The sequence below is a fragment of the Cygnus olor genome, chromosome 4 (assembly GCF_009769625.2).
Source record: "Cygnus olor isolate bCygOlo1 chromosome 4, bCygOlo1.pri.v2, whole genome shotgun sequence".
Taxonomy (NCBI): Eukaryota; Metazoa; Chordata; class Aves; order Anseriformes; family Anatidae; genus Cygnus; species Cygnus olor.
In genome coordinates this window covers 54074901-54080582 of record NC_049172.1, presented here as the reverse complement: position 1 = coordinate 54080582, position 5682 = coordinate 54074901, and positions in this window count along the sequence as shown.

Sequence of the window (5682 nt, the reverse complement as noted above, 5' to 3'; positions counted from 1 at the left end):
CAGCTCAGCAACTGCTCCTGAGCAGCCGCAGCACCTCAGCAGTGAGGGAAGAACCTTGGGGAGAAGGACAGGGCAGATTTCTTGGCTGAAACCAAGGCACAAGCTAGGTACGTGAGCATGTGCCATGTGTTGCATTAAGGAAATGTGAGGGGTAACACACTCAGTGAAAACCAAATAGAGCCTGGCAACAATCTAAATATCTGGGGAGGGGAGGGAAGGTGCTACAGAGCCATTAAGAGGGTCCAATCATTGTTCGGATCTGGAATAAAACATTTGGGAGAAGGCCCCACAGAGACACGAAATTAATCCTTTACATATATATTCAGGATTTGCCACAGGACAGCAATCATGTCTGGCAGACTGGAGCCTGTGGGGAGTGGGAGTTTGCTGATATGTGGCCATGCTTGGGAATCTACGGTGTCATGGAAAAAGAGGATGGAGGCAGGAATGTCAGAAGCTCTGAGCAAAGCAGAGATACAGCATTTCAATACAAATGACTTGGAACTGATCATCCATCTTAAGGATCACACCCACAGAAGTTCTCCTTGTCCTGTGGCAAAGTATAAAACAAAGCCACAGTCTCCTTGCTCTGCAACTTAAAATAAAAAATAAGGGAAAGAAATAAGACTGCTCAACTGGTCTTATAGATTTAAAAAATGTAGTCCTTTATTTACATGTAGGCCCAAAAGAATTAAACAAATGCAGCAGAAGGGAACATTCTTTGGAGATACAGCTGATTATTTTTCTAACCTGATGTGTCATCTGCAGCCTAGATGCTACACTTAGAAAGAATGTGGCCTTACAGCACTTATCTTTGTACATCCAGTTCCTTTTTTAAGGTCCTTTGTTTTCTCAAACTGATATTTGAATTGTCTTAAGCAGCCATCATATTTCATGATAAAACAACAACCGTGTGTTGGTAGAGAAAGCTAGGCAGGTGACATTTTGATTTAGAAAAGAGTAGCAGAAGAGCTGTGTAAACACCACTTTAAACATTGGCTCTTTGAAGCAAAGAAGGCATAGCTTTGCTCATATTGCCATATATACATATATTTGTCTATCTTGTATTTTATTGTCATTTTCTGGAAATAACTTTTCTAGGAGGTTCTCCAGGTAAGCCAGGGAGTATTCTTAGCATAGCTTTCGGGGCTCCTGAGGATGTTTGTCAGCAGGCTTCTGGTTCATCAGTTTAAGCAGTCTGTGGGGTAAGAGGGATAAGAATAAAACAGGATGCTAGTTCCTGTTGTCAGGATAATCAATACACTCTGGACTGTAAATAATAAACTTCCCATTGGAACCCATCCATGCTTATCACTGGTAAATTACTAAATATCACCAAGAACTGAAAAGCAAAACCTAGAGTTGTGTCAATGCTGAAAACTGGAGATCTGCAGCTCTCTAAAACGATTGACAAGATAAAGTAAAAAATGTGTTATGAGTTGGTACCTGTCAGTTTCTTTCTCTGTAGGGAAACGTTGCTGGAAATGATGGCCACAGCTAGTGGTGGTGTCACAGGAGACCTTCCTCCTTCTCTTCCACCTGGCATTGGGCAGCACTGAGCATGCCAAAGTAAAGAGGCTGCTGCATCCACCAGCTCTTGTACTCCAAGCATTGCTGTCTCCAACAGCAGGGCTGATGTCCCTAGGGAATTGTGCAGGCCCAAGCAACAGCACAAAGAGCCACAAAGTGTAATTTAACATTACAAACGCATTCAGCATGGTAAGTCAGGTAAGGGCATTTGTAATTGTGTGTTATATTAATATTGGGTTGGGTTTCTTTGAGGAGTTATAAAGTTCTGGCTCAAAAAGAAAAATGCAGTACTTGAAACTGCATCTTTAAGTGCTGAATCATCTCAGACAGAGAGTCTGAAGAAAAGATTGCTGTCAAGTGCTTGTATATATTGACCTGGCCTTGCAAACGCCTTAAGTATAGAGCAGCCACAGGATACCACAAGAAGCAAACCAATGCTGCATGCCCTATAATCCGGTCTTTAATCCACTGTTGATAAATTATGCAGAGAACTACTGAAGTGAAAATTAGCAAGTTAACCCATGTAAGAGAGAGAAAGAAACAAACAGGCAGAAACACTTCACGTTATGGACAGACTTGCTGTCATGAAGACTGTTTTGTATTGCTTTCACCACCACTTGGCAACTCTCAGCCACGCTTATACAAGGGGTTTTGGCCTGGTCATTTTTACATTCCAGGTAATCTCTGGTCCTTTGTGATTTTTACTTTGATACCATACCAAATACATCTTATTCTTCAAAATATCAGAAATTGGCTAGAGATTTCCTTAGAGATCAAGCATTGGCAGACTCACCTGGCAGAGAAACTGGCTTTTAACCTTGCAATAAAGCAGAGGAGAGGATCTGGTTGAACACACCGTAGGAGACGAGGTCCTGCTGAGACATGGGACAGCTGGAAAACTGTACAGCAGCAGAGATGTGAGATATACTGGCTTCTATTTGGGGATCTACAATGTGTGTTTGGTAGGAGTGATGAAGTCTGCTATCTTGTTAGGTTTACGCTCTCAAATTCTTCCTCTCATGAGCAGCTTCACTGTCCTTAAGAGAAAGATTTGCTTTAGGTGGCTGCTACTTTCACCAAGCCCCGCTTTTAACAAAGGGGCTCAGATTTTCTTATGGCTTCCAGCTTCTTTATAAAGTTTCAGAGACAACAAGGAAAAGCCCATGCAGTCAACTCTTCACTATCCTGGTCACAGGAATGGATCATAATGAATTATTTTAAATGGGAAATTTAATGGAAAAAAAAAAAAAAAGATTAAATTGGTTTAATGGAAAGGAATTTTTAGCTCAAATGTAGCAGTGCATAAATGCATGAGCTGGCAGGTTTAGTAGCAGCCAAACCTGGTCCTGGGTGGTACTGTTAGTCCTTAAGAGACCTGAGCTGCCCCTGCACAGCACCACTGTCATGGCTGCAAATAGAAGACATCAGTGTACAGGGGCTCATTAGTGCAGGCTCCATAAAGAGCTTTCTGGGCCTGCCATACACAGAGCCAGCTCAGGTGCTCCTGAAACCACAGTCCAATTTCCAAAGAACCTTATTCAGAGGCAATAGAGATGACTGGTCCTGTTCGCAACGCATTATATGAGGAATCTCTGCATGCATCAGAGAGGGAAAATGTACAGCACATCTGTTGCATTTTTACTCTACAGGAGAAACTCCTTTTCCACATGGCAGCCCACGTGTTCCCTCTATAATCTTTATAGAGGGAACTACGTACACAGCTGGTGTACAGCTGCTACCTACAAAGGACACATATCTCAGTGCAAACAAAACAGTAAAATGTTTAGCTGTATAAAGTGACAACCTAATAAACAGATCCTCTCTTCCTCTACCTTCATTCCTGAGTATCTGTTTATATTTGGAAAATTTTATGGTGTTCAGAATGATTTATAATTGTTTGACACTACCTGTTTTAAGGCCTATCCATCTTTCAGGAAAACGCAGTAGCTGACCACTCTGTATGTCTCTTCACTCAGGCAATGTTGCAGATTTAAATGGAAATTGGGAAAACTGCATGGGAACACTGAACCTTTAGATGAAAATGTAGTGTGGTGTTATATAATTAACCTACCAGAGGGCGAAATCCCTCACAAATGTCCAGGGTTGTCTCCGCAAATCAATGGCAGGATTCTGTGCTAGCTGCGTAAGTGCAGGCTGCAGGGAGGGTTGGGCACTGCTGAATGGCAATGAGCTGGGAGCTGTGCCAATGCAAAACCCTGGCGACAGGGAGGCCTGATTCCTGCCATCATCTACCTAAGGTAGGGTTACAGAGAAAGGCTTTACTCAGAGGTGCATGGTGAAAGGATGAAGGCAACGGTCAAATGTTGTAGCAAAGGAAATTCTGACTGGATACAAACATTGTCTCAGCAAGGGTGGTCAACAGGTTGCCCAGAAAGGTTGTTAAGCCTCCATTCCTGAAGATACCCAAGACTTTGGCTGATGTGGCCCTGAGCAACCTGCTGTACCTGGCCCTACTGTGAGCAAGAGGCTGGAGCGGATGACACCCAGAAGTCTCTCCTGACCTACATTATGCCATGTTCCTATGAAACCCAGCCCTCTCCACAGCCCGGGATGCTCACCAAGGAATGCAGCTAGGAATATTCATTTATCTGGAATTCATATCTAGTGAGTCTCTCCTGAAGAAAAGTCCATCAACCATTTCCTAAGAAAAGAAAAAGCAAGAAGTACAGTTTCTTTTAAAACTTAGAGCTGTGGCGCCACCACTACCCGAGTCCTGTACAATACCCTGCTGGCTAAAGCACTGCTCAAGAAATAACTGTCCTTAGTGCCATCCTTAACCTGAGAGGTTCAAACACATATATTGCAGCAACTGAGATATAAGGATTCTTTAAAGTGGCTGAGGTACACAAAGGAGCCTGGCTCTGTGGCAAAAGTTTTTTTTGTTTGTTTGTTTTGTTTTGTTTTGTTTTGTTTTTTTGTTTTCTAACAAAGGGAATCCTTACATTTGGTACTGGACTGACTTTTGCATGGGCTCAGGTGCAGAAAAGGCCATGGAGCAGCAGCTATGCCAAGCCTTGCCCTGTTCCAGCTCTGCTGTAGCTACTGGGCTGCAGGCACACTGCCTCTGGTTGCTCTCTTTCTGGCTCTTTGAGTGATATATAATTTATTCCACCAAGACCCACCTTCAACAGCAAGCTCTGAGTTTCTTCCCCTCCCACAGCTGTCCTGTTCATTAGGCTGCTCACTTGGGAAACATCAGCTTGATCTTTTCCAGGCTGAGGAAGACCTAATATTGAGGTTTCCCTGGGCAGGCACCCTAACCACCTCGCCATTAACTAAAAAAATGAATAAATAAAAAATCCCCATAACCGCCTCCATCATAACCAAGGTGCGATTTCAAAGAGCGTGGCCACTGTTGAGCTCCGCAGGCAGCGAACGCCGCCCGTGGGCGTTAGGTGTGCTCTGGGAACATCGGTGGGCTGGGCCCCAAGGGAGCCAGCCGGGAGCTCCATCTCCCTGCATCCTGCCCTTGCTGGCACCCCAGCAGGGAGCCACACAGGCTGTGGTGTTTATGGCCAGGCTGTCTGTGCATTTTCAGCATCTCCTCCTACTCTCCAGCCGCTTCCCCCAGCAGAACTGATCTGCAACTGGTACTTCCCAGACAAGCTCTTGTTGTATGACCAGGCCTCTGCAGAGGCAGGCCTGGCACCACCATTGCTAGAGCAGCACACGTGGTCTACAGCCTGGTTTGGAGGGACCCCGAGGAGTTGATGAAATAGCCTCAGCTCTCAGCTGAGCAAAAACACAACCTCCTCTAACACCTCCAGCGTCTGACCCCAGGCTTTCTCTGTCAGCTTTGCCTTTAGGCATAGGCACTACATGCTTTCACTTCTTTTCTTACTGTCTCTAGACTTGCTCCAATGCAGCGTTACTGCAATCCTGTGACAAGACTGGCATGGACCAAAAAGTGCCACCTAAGTTTTTTGTAACCATGCCTAAGTATTGAAATTTTGATTTTATCTGTTGTTCTCCAGAGGTGAAAATCACGTGTCTCAAATAATAATTCTTTCGAAACAGTATTGACATCTATTTGCAGACTAAGCCTCTTGTTTTTCCACTTCGGAAGACATGCATGGGTTGGGACCAGAGCACTGATCCCCTCTCCAGGTTTCTTTTATAGTTCTCATGTAC